The sequence below is a fragment of the Copadichromis virginalis genome, linkage group LG16 (genome assembly GCF_057382275.1).
Source record: "Copadichromis virginalis isolate Kocher_CV1m ecotype Utaka linkage group LG16, C_Virginalis_male_GT1.1, whole genome shotgun sequence".
Classification (NCBI taxonomy): Eukaryota; Metazoa; Chordata; class Actinopteri; order Cichliformes; family Cichlidae; genus Copadichromis; species Copadichromis virginalis.
In genome coordinates, this window is record NC_140633.1 from 1038792 (window position 1) to 1057026 (window position 18235).

General features: G+C 41.2%; 2 long non-coding RNA genes across 3 annotated transcripts; both read right to left on the bottom strand.

Annotated features, from left to right (window-relative positions):
• Positions 1–7285: 7285 nt before the first annotated feature.
• Positions 7286–12466, bottom strand: LOC146690031 (uncharacterized). Its single transcript, XR_014915533.1, has 2 exons — positions 9408–12466; positions 7286–7411 (listed from the first exon to the last, which is right to left on the bottom strand). It is a non-coding gene; the product is annotated as an uncharacterized LOC146690031 (long non-coding RNA).
• A 1186-nt stretch (positions 12467–13652) lies between these two features.
• On the bottom strand, positions 13653–17267 carry LOC146690032 (uncharacterized). Of its 2 annotated transcripts, XR_014915535.1 has the most exons (3): positions 16148–17267; positions 15715–15779; positions 13653–15232 (listed from the first exon to the last, which is right to left on the bottom strand). It is a non-coding gene; the product is annotated as an uncharacterized LOC146690032 (long non-coding RNA). The 2 variants fall into 2 exon arrangements; XR_014915534.1 differs by lacking the exon at positions 15715–15779 and having other exon boundaries at positions 16084–17267.
• Between the last annotated feature and the right edge of the window lie 968 nt (positions 17268–18235).

Sequence of the window (18235 nt, forward strand, 5' to 3'; positions counted from 1 at the left end):
GTGTCACGCGACTGCCAGTACACCTCTCCTGACGAAGGAAAAAAGAGTGCATGCTGTTAAAAAAAGACTGCCGCGAGTAGCCGCTAGCAATCAGGCTAACTTAGCATGCTAGCATTTTAGCTGCGTTCTCGGCTAAAACTCATAAGCGTATATTAGTGAACTCCGCCCTCCACAAAACTTATCCCGAATGAGTCTCTTAATGACAAACAAAAACGCGGCGGTTTGGCTGTATTCACATTGCAGCTTGGGATCTGAACAAACTTTAATTAGCTGAGAGCAAAGTGGCAGTGACTTACCTCCGGCCATGCTGAAAGGAGCTGTGACCGGGGCACACATGCACGCGCCTACGTCACCACGCAGCGCACACACACATGAACGCACTATACACATATGCAGCATATTTATATTACTTGGTTTTAGAGTTGGAGTATTTACATATTGATCTGAAATATTTTGCTGCTGAGCAGCAGAGTTCCAAAGCGTCCCCCTGTAACCATGGTTACGCAGATGCGTTCCGACTGTCACGTCACCGAGGAGAACCTGTTTCAAATGTATACCTGGATCAACCTGCAATCAGTTTGAAAAGTTTTCTGCTGAGATCCGCAGCTCGACTTCCTGGCACCCCGGGATAAGATGAGTTGGTGTGTTTTTCACGGAGAAAAAATAACGTCAGTGTTAGATGAAAAAAAAAAAGATGCAAGCAGAAGAGGACAGCAGATTGAGAAGAGATTTATTCAAACGGTAAGGAGCTTCTAACAAGTGATATCTGATAAGCTTAAAACTTAAATCTTAAATCTAATGTCCAGATTCATGCTAAACTTTTCTGATTACTCCGTGTATCTGCACCGTTAGACTTTTCATCGCCACTTTACGGTAACATACTGGTGTCACTGCTGCCAGCGTCATACCGTGACGCCGTGTTACGGTAGCTTACCTTTCTGCAGGATGATACCGTTTTTTGCTGGTGTGGTATAATACTCTTGGACAAATTATGGTAACGCACCGTAGCCTTTTTTACGGTATCTCACTGGCGACAGTTATGTCAGTGAGATACCGTTATGTCGTTATGTCGTAAATTACGTCAACAAAGTAACATCATACTGTGATTAATAAATTGGTATACTACCGTTTATTCACGGTATGTCACTGTAAGCCCGCTGCAAGGTAATAAACTGCAATATATTAACCAGTAACTTACCGTTGGTACGCATCATCAGTACCAAAAATATTCATCTCTGCTAGAGGACACCGTGTCCTAACAGGCGGTCATTTACTCTTTTAAAAGGTCGTAATTTACCGTAATTTCAGTTAACAGTAACATACTGTAAGAGACTGGAGGGTTCCAAAAAAATTGGATGGATGGACACACACACACACACACACACACACACACACACACACACACACACACACACACACACACACACACACAAAATATAATTCATGTGCTTTACACCACTTTATTTCAATTCTGATTCTTCCCTGCTGAAATACACATTTCCAAAATCAAAAACTGAAAAGAACTGAAAACATATTTTCATTGAGGAAGCACTTGTTTTTACTAAACCATGTAATCCATTATTTTCTCAGATGGTTGTACAAACAATAACAATATTATGTCATATCCATATCATGGCAGACAACACATGCTCAAGTGTTGGGTTTCCTTACTTATATTTTGTAGGGTCTCAAACCTACAATGTGAAGTGCCTTGGCATTCATTTTGTTGGCACCATACAAACAAACTGAATTGTAATGGATATAATATCAAGCCCCACACGTCTGCCTTTATATACACTTTGTCCAAAATACTGGCTCACACGACCAAATCATTGCACAAAACAGGGTCCACAAGGACATGGATGAGCGTGTGTGGTGTGAAGGAACTTGACTGACCTGCACTGAACCCTGATCTTGCTTTGTGGACTGAGTTCATTGATTTGTAGGGTGAGCCAATACATGTGACAATTAAAGTGTAAGTAGCTGAAATAATTTTTAACAAACGGGTAAAAGAAGGTTAGCACTGTTGCCACACAGCAAGAAGGTCCTGAGTTCAATTCCACCATCAGGTCTTTCTGTGTGGAGTTTGCATGTTCTCCCCGTGTTTGCGTGGGTTCTCTCCGGGTACTCCGGCTTCCTCCCACCGTCCAAAGACATGCAGCTTGTGGGGATAGGTTAATTGGATAATCCAAATTGCCACTAGGTGTGAATGTGCGAGTGAATGTGAGTGTGAATGGTTGTCTGTCCCTGTGTGTTGGCCCTGCGACAGACTGGCGACCTGTCCAGGGTGTACCCCGCCTTTCGCCCTATGACAGCTGGGATAGGCTCCAGCGCCCCCCGCGACCCTGAAAAAGGATAAGCGGAAGTGAATGGATGGATGGATGGGTAAAAGAAGGGAAAAAAATCAAAACTGTTGCACTCAAAAAAACCTATTGGACAGAGACAGCGTCTTGCAAGATGGCGAGAGAGCTTGTCTTCATTGTTGCTCGTCTTGTGTAAATGTCCAGAAAGCATGGGCCATGGATCATCTGTGGAGACATGGGTAACAACACATTGGTCACTTAAATTATACAAGAAATGTACTAATTTCCCTAATTTGAAGTTCTCCACTCAAATTCAGTAAGCCACTGGAGGAAAGTTGTGACATGAGGGTTAATGTGAACAACCTTTCGCTTCACAGTGGTCCCAGTCTTCCTGCTTGTCCCAACCTTGGAGGTACATTTTGTTCCCTCTTCAGGGTTTATCCTTACAAAAAACCTTGCACCCGCTGACTCCTGGTATTCCAGGTTCAATACATAGAATGAACCAAAGAAGACTGACATTGCATCAGCACAGGTGTTCTCTTTGTCCAGCTCAACAATTACACGCCCCTCTGCACTCACCATCCAGCAGGTGGCGGTCATTGAACTTTGTCCTTAAATGTATAGGGGCAACATGTTGTCATTATGCAACATAAAATAATTTCAATACTTCACTTCTTCACACTGTCTAGATAGTCATAAAGCAAATACCTACGTACAGTTAATTATTAATGGCCTTATGTACATAAGTCCATTTTAACATATTATAATTGTACATAATTGGGAATTATTCTGCACATTAAACACACCTAACAAAGAGTCAGCCCAGTTAAAGTACCGGAGGTGAATCAACTGTATGGTTATTTTGGAGTTTATAGTTTGTGCTGCTGTTAAACTTTACAGTATTGACTTCAGTATTTCTGCTGTTGGTGTAGCTAGACTACTGTTGATCAGTAATATGTAATGTGAAATTTGATATTGTTACTTTGCTGGATTCACTGAGACACATGTCCAACAACCTTGGTTTATAAAGGAAATTACAGAAATTTGAGCTAACAAAACAGAGACTGGATACCTGTGTCCACGAAAAGCTCCTGTGCCAAACAGAAATTTTAATATGGTCTAATCAGCTCTATGTCATAAATGACTTCTTACCAAGCATAATCAGCCTTGGGGTGCTTGGCAGGCTTTTAACATGCAAACTGAACAATATAAATTTGTGTGCACTGAAGCCACAAAATTTAGAAATACACAGTTGCAAAAACTTCAGTGACCAATTACCTTTCCTGAATGACATATTCAATGCAAAAAATAAGAGTATTGTCAATAGGGACCAATTCCCAGTTTTTACATGATCAAAATTATTCACAAAAGGCTTCAATAAACAGAAAATGTGTGCCAACAAGAGAACAGTGCACAAAAATGAAAAGATATTTGAGCTCGACGCTTTAATGGGTTTAACATGACTTAGTCAGCACTCCGCACCGTACAGGTAGTACAAGCACACCTGAAAACACTGACCAGCTAACAGCTTTAAGCATTTGGGCGCAACCTCGGTAGTTCACCGATTCACCTGTTGCAAACGTCCAAGTTTCTATCAAGTCTCATAAATCCATCGGCAAATTACCTAACTAGTCTTTTGAGTCTCCACATTCAGAGATATTGACAATTTGTCTTTAAATGAAAATATCCTGGTAGGGTAGCTTAAAAGTCAAAACAAACAGTACTAAGAACGCATTTCGGACTTCTCTCGAATAAGTGAAAAAAACACTTACCTTCAGACTGATTAGCAGGTTCCGATCCAACTTGAATGTGTCCCATGTCAGTCCGTTTTAGGGAAAAAGTGTTAAGTGGTTTCATTTAATTTTGAGATACTCCCGCATGGACGAGCAGCAATTTGGAGTCTAGCAGAGTTACCACGAATAGCATACGATCTTCAGATATAATCCAATCAACCTTGCATTTAACCCGATTGAACATCCAGTTACCTCTGACTACTTCTAAGTTGCACATGTTAACGGTCTCATCATCACTCTGTGCTGCAGCGAACTGTATCTGTGGCACAGAATATTTGATGGCCATGTCGTTCTCCTGCTTTGCAGCTTTTTTTGAGTCTGAATTGCGGCTTAAACGTGCAAAACTAAGAGAAGCAGATCAATATTTTCTTCTTGTTGTTATTTAATGGTGGTTGGCAACCAGCGAAAGGAGCATTAACCACCTCGAGCACTATTTTCTATCCCCAGTGTTGTTTTGAAAGTGAATACCCGACGTGTGCGTCATACGTCACGTTGTACGTCAGGTGAAAGTGTGGTGTCGGCTATCGCACCTGTCGCATTACAAAGCTTTAAAAACGTAACAATCCAACACAACACAACGCGCTAAACTGTGATAATGTGTTACATTATCACTGAAGGAAACGGCTTCCAGGGCCTAATCCGTGGATCGGCTTCCTCCGAGGCGTGGACGTCTATCAGCAGAGAATGTACCTTAGTCTGTAACACAGTCAAATATATTCTCAAGTAATATTCAAGCATGCCATTCAGCGTGTTAGTACGAGCTCGGGAGCAGCTTGGGAGAACAAGAAAACAGAGACTGCTTCAGGTTGTCTTCCCAAATTGACTCAACTTTATTCACAAGTACAACAGTTTATATAGAGGGACAAATTCATGAGTCAGCAGATTCTCAGTTTAAACCAGTACAGACCAAGATAAGGGAGCGTCTTTCTGCCCTTGGGTGAAGAAGCATCCTTTGTATAGTGTATCAGTTCAGCTACAATTGTGATTATCTCAGCGACATATTTTCAAGGCACGAAATAAAGAGTTCTTTCATTAGTGAATTCTGAAACAAACCATCTGGCCTTCAACAGGCGTCTCCTAAAAGATTAAGAAACTAATGTAGCTGAGGGAGTGATCTCTGTGGTATTTCAACCTTGTACCAGCCTGTGATTCTCACACATCAATTCTTGGGTCAAAGAGAACAATAACTAAAACAAAGGGGCCTTATTGAATGACAGAGTTTTCCTGCATAATGTCACTATAAAACAATATCCAGTAAATGCTCCCATGGTACTAAAATACCTAACAGTTCCCCTCTTTTATTATTTTTTTAAAATAATAACTCAAATAGAAAGGAAAAATCACAAATGTAATAACATAATATAAAAAGCAAATCATAAAATGTAATAGTTCACAGCCTAATGTTCAATATACACACCAGGATCATCATTGGTAACATCTGGCACATCCTCAGGATCAATTTGTGCTAATTGCAAATACATTGAAGTAGCTGTACTAGGTGGGTGTCTTGCCAAGTGGAGCATGAGGTATTGTCAGCAAAATGTGGCTTGTAGAAATGTGAACAGGGTTGCAGTTTACAATACAAAATAGTAAATAAAAATCCTAAGGTTAATGCAGTAGATATGATTAATAATCTAAATATATAAAAAAACACAGTTCTTCAGTCGTCTCCTGGCCTGGTCCCAGGTTCGAGAGACCTAAGCGTCGTGTGATGACAATGGGCATTTCATTTTTTCCATTATCAGGATGAAACGAGTCTATCTTTATCAGGTTAGACATTGTGTGGTACTCTAGGCTTTCTGTTCCTGCTGGATGTTCGAGTACCTTGTTGTTGTTCAGGTGGGGGATCAAAGGGCTTTCTGAGTCTTGGCTCTTTCAGGCGTTGTGTGTTAATCAGTGATTGTGCGTGTGTAGGTGTATTGAATCCGGGCGCTGGCTCGCCTGAGTCGTCATCTACTTGATCCGACGCCTTAGGTGGTTTGGTGGGGCTGGTCTTAACCCTGCTGGCATGAATCCACTGAGGTTGTCCGTCTGTTAGGATGCTGGTTCTCGTCACTGCAAGTACAGTCTGGGGGCTGGAACACGCGGCCTCCCTGAGTGCCCTTGGTTTTAGCGACTTCACCAACACCGCATCTCCTGGTTTCCACGGATGGGTTGGATCTGTGGAAGGGAGAGGCTGAGAGAGACAAACTTTCTGATAGTTATTATTCAGTGTTTCTACCAGGTTATGAACATAGTCAGACAATGCAGTGTCTATGTCCCCTTCCAATAGCGGTGCCCCTCTGGAGGCTGACCATGGTGTTGGAAACGGTCTTCCCATGATTATTTCAAATGGAGATAATTTGGTTGCTGCGGATGGAGTCATTCTAATCTCGCAGAGGATTTGAGGAAGTAGTTTGATCCAGGTCATTCCTGTTTCTATCATTGCTTTAGTCAGGCGATTTTTTTATGGTCCTATTCATTCTTTCTACAACTCCTGAACTCTGAGGATGGTATGGCACATGATATTTCCAGTCTATTCCTAGAGTTTTAGCACACTTTTGAATTACTTCTGATGTGAATGAAGGTCCTCTATCACTGTTAATTTGGTGAGGTATTCCAAATCTGGGTATTATTTCATTGCACAACTTTTGACAGACTACTTCTGCAGTTTCTTTTGATGTTGGATAAGCTTCTACCCATTTACTAAATTGGTCCACTATTACCAGTAAGTACTTGATGCTTCCTTGTGCTGGCATGTGTGTAAAATCAATTTGTAATGTATGAAATGGGAAATCTGGTTGTGGTAAATGCTGATGTTTTGCTTTTGAGCTACCTACATTAGTTCGTGCACATGTTAGACAGGTTGCTAATATGCGTTTTACTGCGTGTGATGTTTTCTCGATTACAAATCTTGATTTTATTGCTCCTATTACCCCTCTTTGTCCGACATGACTCACACCGTGAAAATGGCGGACAAGGATTGGCAGTAGTGAAGATGGGAGGGCAATCAAACCCTCAAGGTTTTTGTATAAGCCGTCTCTGTTATCTAAGGTACAATCATTACTTTCCCAGTAAGTGTAATCTAAGGCAGAGGCTTGCTCTTGTATGAATTTTAGGTCAACATTTGTTTCTAAATAGTCTGGGAGTGCGACAAGTGGCAGCTGTAAAGGCAAAGATAATACTTCCTTTCTGGGTGGTTGCTGTGAGGCAGCAGCTGCTTTCGCGGTTACGTCTGCAAGAGCATTTCCCACTGCTTCGTCTGTGTCAGCCGTGCTGTGCCCCTTCGTTTTAACAACTGCAATTGCCGATGGCAGCTGTATAGCCTGCAAAAGTCTTTGAACAAGATCAGAATTAGCGATCGATTTTCCATCAGCAGATGTGAAGCCTCTCTGTCTCCACAATGTGCCAAAGTCATGCACCACACCGAATGCATAACGGCTATCAGTGTAAATTGTTACCCGCTTATCCACATGTAACTCACAGGTGCGTATTAAAGCCATGAGCTCTGCTTTTTGTGCTGAGTGAAATGGTAATGAGTGAGCCTCTAGTATGATGTCAGGCAATGTCACCACCGAATAGCCACAAAGAAATGAGTTGTCATTTGGTTTTGAACAGGACCCGTCCACATAAACAATGACTGAGTCTGGTATTGGTGTCTGCTCTAAGTCTGGGCGTGGTGCTGTGGATTCCTGTATACGTGTCATACAATCATGATCGTCAGGGTCGTCTGAACCATCCTGTCGGTCAGAGGAACACAGCATACGAATGAGTAAGTGTGCTGGCGAATTGGGTGTGCTGCTTGCTTTTATAGTGAGATTTGCTGTTGAAGTCAGTGTAGCTTCATAACCTGAGCGACGTTGTGCGGTCATATGTTGTGTAGTTATGTTTGCTAGAATGGTCGTGACCTGGTGATTGGTGTGTAGAATAGTGTCATGTGAGAGTGTGAGCTTCTCGCAGTCCCTTATCATGATAGAGCAAGCTGCTACTGCTCTCAGGCAGGCCGGCATCCCCTGAACTACTGCTGGCAGCACCTTTGAGTAGAAGGCTACTGGACAGTAGCCACAGCCATGCTCTTGGGCCAATACGCCTGCACAGGTTGTGCCGTTCTCTGTGACGTACAGGTGGAACGGTAAGTGGTAGTCAGGCAGACCCAAACAAGGGGCAGAGGTCAGCGCTCCCTGTAATGCATTGAAAGAGGCAGTCATTTCTGTTGACCACAGTATTCGAGGAGGCTTGTCTTTTTTGCAGCATTCACGCAGAATGTGGTCATGAAAAGAACAGTCTGGTATCCACTGTCTGCAATAGTTCACCATGCCTAGGAAAGACAGCATTTCCTTCTGTGTAGTGGGCTTAGGGACAGAGGTCACAGCTTTGACCCTGTCTGTAGTCATGGAACGTTGTCCGTGAGACAGTGTAAATCCCAAATATTGAACAGAAGTCTGACAGTACTGCATTTTCTTTGCTGATGCTTTGTGGCCAGTCTGTTGGAGGTGCTGGAGTAGCATATGTGTGGCAGTTTGACATAGTTTTTCACTTTCAGCACAGAGGAGGAGATCATCCACGTACTGGATCAAGGTACAGCCCTCTGGAGGAATGAAGCCGTCCAGGGTAGCACGTACCACCATTGAGAAAGCCGCAGGGCTGTCTAACATGCCTTGGGGTAAGCGAGTCCATGTGTACTGCTTATCTCTATGTGTAAAAGCAAATATCGGCTGTGTGTCCTCATGCACAGGTACTGAGAAAAAGGCGGAGCACAAATCCACCACAGTAAAATGTGTGGCTGTTGCTGGAATAGATGTCAGTATGCTGGGAACATCTGGGACAAGAGGTGGCAGAGGCATAATGACTGCATTAATTTGCCTTAAGTCTTGTGTGAAACGCCATACGCCAGGTTTGTTAGGCTTTGGCACAGGATTGACAGGAGTGTTATATGGAGATACTGTGGGCTTTATTACTCCAGCTGTCAATAAATCTCCTATGATGATGTCTAAGGCTGCGGCTTTTTCAGCGGAAATGGGATATTGCTTGACATATACCGGCTTGTTGTTTTTCAGCTGAGCATGATAAGGTGTACAGTCGATAAATCCTACATCATTCTCACCTCTTGACCATAATGTCATGTTTTGATATTCAGCTGGCAATGTGACAGCAAAGATAGTACAGTGTATGGGGTAGGTTAGATCTATGTGTCGACATGGTGCAGTAATGTCATAGCCTATGTCTGAGTTATGCGACAAAACCACTGTTTGGCCTTCACTGGTGTGAGCAGTTATCATGTTGTTGAACAGTGTGAGAGAAACAAATATGTGGCTTCCAGGCATGGGGTTACCTGGTAGTGGTGTCTGTACACGTGTTTGGCACAGTGTGTGACGTGGGGTACCAGTCAGATGGATATTGAGTTCATTCTCTGCTGAGGCGTCCAGCTGACACAGAGGCTGTTCCTTCTCCATGGTGTCGGTGCATAGGGCAGAGAAAACATAGCTGTTATCAGTGTCTGCAAACATTTCACCCTTTGTGTTAAATGAAATACACAAGTTCATTTTTGCCATTAAATCTCTGCCTAATAGATTCACAGGCGAGTTTGGAATAATTATGAATGGATGATATGTAATTTCGTCTGGTTTTGGGCCCCAGCGTGTTTTTAGAGAATGAGTTTTGGGGCATTGCACTAGAGTTCCGTTTATTCCCATGGTGTTGATGCACACAGAGGAAACAGGCCCACTATAGAATTTTCCAGACAGTGAACTTTTAGTGGCTCCACTGTCAACTAAAAAGGAATAAATCTTTTCACCTATTTCTATATCTAACGTGGGCAAGCTTTCTGTGTTACGGGACAATTGCAAATGCAGCATCGTGTGTAGTGCTTCACACTGTCCCTCGTCTTCACCTGGGCCTCCCTATTGTCGGTCCAGTCTTTCGTTATCATATGGGTGGGGATTAAAATGTGGATTATAAGGTTGCTGCCTAAGTGCAAAAGGGCCATTATTTTGATGTGATTCCTGTCTGCGTTGCCAGTTACCTTGTCTGGAAGAGCTCTGCTGACGCCTAGTGGCAGGAGCTGGTCCTGTGTTTTGTGGTTGAGACCTACGTGCTGCTGATTTGCATTCCCTCCTCCAGTGTCCTATTTTTCCACAATAAAAACATGCGTCTCCACTCCTATCTCTCCTTCTGAAATCTCCCTGCTGCGCTTGTTGAGGGGGCGGGGCCCCTGCATACATCATTTTTTCACTTTCCTCTGAGCCTTCAACATCAAAATTCAACATCATCTTAACACTTTTAGCCTTCGTGCTGTTGGGGAAAAGATCTGCACCAGCTTTTGTTTTGACAAGTGTGATAAAGTTCTTTATCTTCATGTCATAGAGATTATCAGTGGCAGTCAGCTTCAATAGTTGTGAACATTCTGGATGAATATTGTTTAAGAATGTTGTTATGAAAATCTGATCATTTCCTCCTTCAGGCGTGCATGCCTCATTAGTCCAGCAGTGTGTGAAACGTTTGATTTTATCTCTAGACATTGTGAGCAGAAATTTCTTTAGATTTTGAAAAAAGGCTGTGATTTTGTCATCGTTTATCCACAAAAACGAGGTGGTGTTGGCTGCTTGGTCATCTTTAGGGTCTAGTTCCTCTACTTCTTCAATAAGCTGAGATTCAGTCACACCTGGAATTCGTTGACATAATATATATCTATAATCAGGCCCACCCAAGTGGTGGTATCTGGTTTTACAGTTAATTTTGATTTTTTATCGGACCCGTCTAAGGTCTTTGAATTATTCTGACCCATGGTCAGTGATTTCCAGAGGGGTTTAGACGCTTGAAGGATTTAAGTTAGTTTTTATTTTGCTGTGGCACACCTGAGGTTACTTGATTTTTTGCTAGCAATTTTATCTTTTTAGTGAGCAACTTCTCACTTTTTAACGAGCAACTTCTCGTTTTATGACCCCAGGCAACTTCCTGTGTCCTTTCTGCTGGTGAGCAACTTCTTAGTTTATGACAACAGGCAACTTCCTGTGTCCTTTCTGCTTTAATTTACAAAACAACAGGCAACTTCCTGTGTTTCTATGTGGGCCACTAAAGAAGGCTCCTCAGCGTATCCCACTTGTTACTATGTGGGCCACTGAAGAAGGCCTCGTCAGCGTATCCCGTTTCTATGTGGATCACTGAGAAAGGCATAACACAGTCTTATAAAATAAAAGACGAGTGCCTACCTTCGTCAGGATCCCACTTCTGACACCAAAATTGAAAGAAACGGCTTCCAGGGCCTAATCCGTGGATCGGCTTCCTCCGAGGCGTGGACGTCTATCAGCAGAGAATGTACCTTAGTCTGTAACACAGTCAAATATATTCTCAAGTAATATTCAAGCATGCCATTCAGCGTGTTAGTACGAGCTCGGGAGCAGCTTGGGAGAACAAGAAAACAGAGACTGCTTCAGGTTGTCTTCCCAAATTGACTCAACTTTATTCACAAGTACAACAGTTTATATAGAGGGACAAATTCATGAGTCAGCAGATTCTCAGTTTAAACCAGTACAGACCAAGATAAGGGAGCGTCTTTCTGCCCTTGGGTGAAGAAGCATCCTTTGTATAGTGTATCAGTTCAGCTACAATTGTGATTATCTCAGCGACATATTTTCAAGGCACGAAATAAAGAGTTCTTTCATTAGTGAATTCTGAAACAAACCATCTGGCCTTCAACAGGCGTCTCCTAAAAGATTAAGAAACTAATGTAGCTGAGGGAGTGATCTCTGTGGTATTTCAACCTTGTACCAGCCTGTGATTCTCACACATCAATTCTTGGGTCAAAGAGAAAAATAACTAAAACAAAGGGGCCTTATTGAATGACAGAGTTTTCCTGCATAATGTCACTATAAAACAATATCCAGTAAATGCTCCCATGGTACTAAAATACCTAACAATCACGTATATCAGGACATCTCTTCTGAACCAAGACGAAGTGGTGCTACAAAGGAATTATTTCTTTAGGAGAGCATTTAATAGCAGTCTGGCCTGCAACAAAATGCACCGCTAAAAATACAGTTTCTGCTTGTCCCAGAATTTATTAATTTTGAGAGTGAAGTTGTAGGACTGATGCTGGTTAGTGGTGTAGGTTTCATGGATGTGACACCTTGTGTAAAATGACGACCAGAGCATATTATTAGGTCAGTTCACTGTAGTTAGGCAGAGGTGTCTTAAAAAGTACCACCTTATACAAAACAAATGAAGGTCCAGTATAAGAAAGAATAAGAAGAGAAAAAAAGCAACATCCTGCTAAATGAAGTCATTTTTAAACATTACTCTAAATGTAGCCATTAGTTTTTGTTGCTGGCCATACAAAAATAAGTATACTTCAATTATATTTCCCAAGTATATCTTACCTAGTACGTATACTAATAATGCTTCTTGGGACTATATTGGCCCCCGTTTTAGTACATAACAGTATTCTTGAAATTAACTTTTAGATGTACTTTTTGTTCACCATAATTGTACTAGCATAATGTCATAATGTCTACAAGAGTATAATTAAATATACTCGACTCTATCACAATACTAACCTTACAAGTATACTATTAATTAATAGTATTACTAATGTTTCACATTGTTTGACTAAACAAATGCATTTATTAATATATGAGGTTCCATTCAGTTCAAGGAATTAAATTTTAGTGTGGCTGCAACTTACTCCTTAAGTTAAAAATTATGCTGTATATTGTAGTTTATATGTTATACTGCTTTCACAGTGAATCACATTTTATAGTAATACACTCTGAATGAGGATTTTTTTTTCTCAAAGATATTTTTATTGAGTTGAAGCAACAAAGAAAAGCAAATACACGCAGAATTGTCAAACGCCAAACAAGCAAGTTTCACAGTGACTGTTAAAACTGAAATATCAGAATACAGATTAATGACACACTCACATGTCTTATAGTTGCTTCCAGCAGTTTATCCCCTACCCACAACACTTAGAACCCCTATCCCTCAGACCAGGAAGGAAAAAACCCAACAAACAAAGCAAGAAAAAAGAAGCAAACAAATAAAAACAACTGAATGAGGATTTAAGTAATTACTCTTAGATCTACAGTAGAAAACAACAGAAATCCAGATGGTGTAATAGTATAATCTCAGTAACATCACCAATTGTTACATTTGCTGTATTTTACAGCTGTTTCCATGAGTACGGTGAGTTACCGTAAAAATAGTGTAATCTCATGGAATTTTCCCACAATTACATGCAAATTACAGTACTAAACTGCTAACATCCTTTAGAGTTTTTTACTGTTGATTTTGCAGTACTAAGCTATGGAAATTACTGCAAAGGCTAACAGTGTTCATGTTTTGAATCGGGTAATTTCATGGTGAGAAATGTCTTTGACAAAAAAAATGCAGGATTAATTAATAGCTGTATATGACTGCTAGGTTAGGACGTGGTTAGGTGCAAATACTTAAGAGAGAGAGATTTTGCTCTATTAATATTTAATGGAAATCTTTTTCTTCATAAGATTGTGGGCAAAGTCAATAAATTGTCTCCTGGCTTTCAGGTCCCCTTGAGCCAAATTTACAGTTTTTGCAATTAAGAAAAGAAAAAAAGATTTAAGGTGAAACAAATTTTTTCAATTCATGGAATGATGACATTATCACTCATTCCATATTGTTCCTAAAGTTTGCAGTCTTTTTTTTAGTTAAAAGTTAAAGCAGAGCTTGTTTTTTTAGCTTCTTTGATAATGTAACTCTGCATATGTGTACATGCATGTGCACTGATGTGTGCATGGGGGGTGATTTAACATTACAGTCCCTTGAAATAGCATTCATAGTCCTTGAACTTGTGCACATTTTGTCACCTTACAACCACAAACAAAAGATGTTTTTATTGACAGTTTCAATGGTAGATTAACACAAAGTAGCACATAATTGTGAAGTGGCATGAAAATAATACATGGTTGTCAAAATTCTAAGCAAATGAAATTTGGAAAAGTGTGTCATTCTTTTCTATTCACCCCCTGCTCTTCATAGAGCCACATTTTGCTCCAGTTACACCTGCAGGTCTTTTGGAGTACGTCTCTACCAGCTTTGCACATCTAGAGACTGAATTATTTGCCCATTCTTCACTGTAAAACAGCTCAAACTTAGACAGATTGGATGGAAAGCGTCTCTGAGTCTGTATGACTATGTTTACTGTTTTGTCTATTTCAAACAGATGCCTGTCCTCACCTCTGCAGTGCTGCCGTCTCCTCTAACCCGGCATGTTTCTAAGGTATGTTTTCTTTCTTTTGGATGTTGTTCTTGTGGTTTTTCTTCAGAGATGAGGTTTGCAGTGTCTGTGTGGTGCAGCCGGTCTAGTCTAGGGGTAATGTCAGAGATTGAAACTTTACTGATAAATTGTCCAACTAAAAAAATACCGGGGTCCACAAATGTCATGTGACAACTAGGGATGGGTACCGGTATCCGGTGCCGTTATGGTACTGGTTCTGACATAAACGGTAGTAAACAGACCGAAAAGCAGCGCACATTTCGGTGCTTTATTTCGGTGCTTTTTTTCCCCTGAGATATCATACACTTTGGATTCTAGCCAATCATTTTACCTTTCCGAGGATAGTAGGCGGGCCCAGGTACGTACGTTCTTTTAGAGCAGAGCTACAGATTAAAAATGCCCAAGGCGAAGCGGTCAAAGTCTGGCTGTATTTCACAGCAAAAGATGCAAACTCAGCAGCCTGCAACAAGTGCTTTAAGGTGATACTGTGCAAAGGAGGTAACATCTCGAATCTGACGACGAACCTGGCGACGCATAGCGTTTTTTTAAAAGCCGAGAAATGCACCATATTTGATAGCTTGCTGCAAGACCTCACACCAAGCACATCTACTGCGGCTGTGGTGCCTGTTATCAGACCCGGAGTTAGCAACATCCCCCAAGAACCCGAAGACGAGAGTCCTGGCCCCTAGCCCTGCCAGTGTAGCGGAAATGATGACGGATGATGATGCAGCAGCAGCCGTTCTTCTCTGGGCGAGGAGCTTAATGTTGTTCGTGTGTAATTTACGTTGAGTAGGCTAACCACGTTATTACATTAATGCATGTAAGGTGAAGTAGCAAACACCGTCGTAGTTACATGCAGCTGTCTTCTTGTTTGATGGCAGATGCTCCCTTCATCCTGGCCAAAAAAGCTAAAATGACAAAAGAAAAAGTGGAAAACAGCTAAACATGAGAGGTTTTTGGACAAAGTTTGTGTTTTTTCCATTGTTTAAGCACTGCTAACCTAACCTAAACGATACCCATCCCTAGTGACAACCTAATTGGCTTACGGGATGATGACGTCCAGAGATGGGCAGTAACGCGTTACTGTAATCCGATTACTTTTTTCCAAATAACGAGTAAAGTAAGGGATTACTATTGCAAAAACGGTAATTAGATTACTGTTACTTTCCCGTAGGAACACTGCGTTACTAAAACCGTGATTTTTTTTTTGCGAGAATGTCTCATGACAGTGACGTAAGCGAGTGCCACATTTGTGACAACAGCTGCGTGCAGATCAACAATGGATCATATATCGAGTGCGGGAGAGAGTATGAGCGTTTTCCTTTACTTTCTATGAAACAACAATTCCCACCAAGGCTTTTCAGTGTGAAATTTAGTGTATAGAAAATACCTGTGCCAGGTTGTCTCCATCTAGTGGTGAACATGGCCTCACCACTACATCAGGTGAGCTTTTCACTGTGCACAGTGACACAAAAGTCATTTAACAATTTAAAAAAAAGCAATGTTACAGATTCAGTAAGAACTGAAGTTTATCATAATCCTTCAAGTTTCACTCAGTAACAGCAACTTTTTAATATTATTGACTATATTTTAGAGTCACATTTATATGAAATGTCAAACAATCACAGAGTGACACTGAACTAAACAATCAATGCCATGTGAGTTGTTCTTGTTTGTTCTTTATCTCAGATTTATTGTAAGCAGCGGGAGTAGAAGCTAAAGAAAAATAGTAAAGATATGAATGAATCTCTGCTCTTACAGCTTTTATTGTGCCATAATGTCTGCTTTGAAACTGTCCTCTTGCTCGTCTCTTGGATGCTCACCTCTTCTTCACCTGTTCCTTTGACCAAACTGCTGCACTCTCGTTCTCTGCTCTCGCCTCCTCTTCTGGTTATAATTAGGATGCAGTCAGCATGTGCCAAACAAACTCCCCCCAAATCGATCATGTTTGATATGATGATGACGTTTTTAACATCTTATTTATGCACTTGTTGGGTGGGAAAGAGTAAACAAAGATGGGGCATAGAAGCAGAACTGAGTCCTACGTGTGGCGGGACAGTAACTGTGTGTGTATATGTAAGCATTTAAACACTGCAGAGAGTCAAATTAACAGTAACACTATTTTGTCTAAGTCCGCCATTGTAGAAATTCATTTCACCGAAACAATAACATGGCGCACAATGTGACAATAAACGTATAAAACACAAATTCTTACCTAGCAGGAGAATAAATAATCAGTATTTTAAGGCTACTGCATGTATAGATGTCACTGCTGGCTCACATAAGCTAGCTCTGAGACCCGCCAGAGTTTACGCCACAGTTGACTGTCGCGAAAGAGTCGTAAATCACCGGCATTGTAAAACTTAAAATGATTCCAGGGCATGTTATAAAACACCCAATAGATGTACTGGATATTAAACGGTATCAAACGACTAAATGAACACAGGGTTACAATTACATGCTCACGTCGTCACATCGAGAGTTTATTCATTAATCATCAGAGTTCAACAATGTTACATCCAGTTGAAAACAGCTTCACTAACGCCAGCAAAACAGGCTAACAGTATATAAGAGCACAAAAACAGCCGTGCTTATCAACAGCTCGACATATCCTCAACAACTCACCTCAGTATGTGTAACCCGTTCATGTGTTACGCCTGTTGTTCTTGCGTTGTGTTCTGGCGTGAAAGTAAGAGGCAGGAGACAGTACTGGGTCTTTGGCTCTTTACTGCACATCTGCAACACAGAAACATGTGTCTGATCTGTGTGTGTCACGCGACTGCCAGTACACCTCTCCTCCGGCCATGCTGAAAGCAGCTGTGTCTGCAGCTTCATTAACACTACAATAATATAATGAATCAAATACAACAAATTGTTTTAAAACATTAACTTAAGCTCTCAAAAACAAAAAGCACAAAATAAATAATATGTCACTGAAAAAAACATCAAAAACAACTTATAAGAACAATAAACAAAATAATTCAAAAACAAATAAACAGTCAGATAAATACAATTCAATAACCAGGACCCAATATTCTGGTACTTATAGTTCAAACATTATACTTCAGTACAATTATATTAATAACCGCCATCTAACAGGCAGTACAACACTGTACTTATAAAAACAATGACTGAAAGACAGCATCTCCAAAACATAAGAACATCTCCATACCTGCAACACAGAAATATGTGTCTGATCTGTGTGTGTCACGCGACTGCCAGTACACCTCTCCTGACGAAGGAAAAAAGAGTGCATGCTGTTAAAAAAAGACTGCCGCGAGTAGCCGCTAGCAATCAGGCTAACTTAGCATGCTAGCATTTTAGCTGCGTTCTCGGCTAAAACTCATAAGCGTATATTAGTGAACTCCGCCCTCCACAAAACTTATCCCGAATGAGTCTCTTAATGACAAACAAAAACGCGGCGGTTTGGCTGTATTCACATTGCAGCTTGGGATCTGAACAAACTTTAATTAGCTGAGAGCAAAGTGGCAGTGACTTACCTCCGGCCATGCTGAAAGGAGCTGTGACCGGGGCACACATGCACGCGCCTACGTCACCACGCAGCGCACACACACATGAACGCACTATACACATATGCAGCATATTTATATTACTTGGTTTTAGAGTTGGAGTATTTACATATTGATCTGAAATATTTTGCTGCTGAACAGCAGAGTTCCAAAGCGTCCCCCTGTAACCATGGTTACGCAGATGCATTCCGACTGTCACGTCACCGAGGAGAACCTGTTTCAAATGTATACCTGGATCAACCTGCAATCAGTTTGAAAAGTTTTCTGCTGAGATCCGCAGCTCGACTTCCTGGCACCCCGGGATAAGATGAGTTGCTGTGTTTTTCACGGAGAAAAAATAACGTCAGTGTTAGATGAAAAAAAAAAAGATGCAAGCAGAAG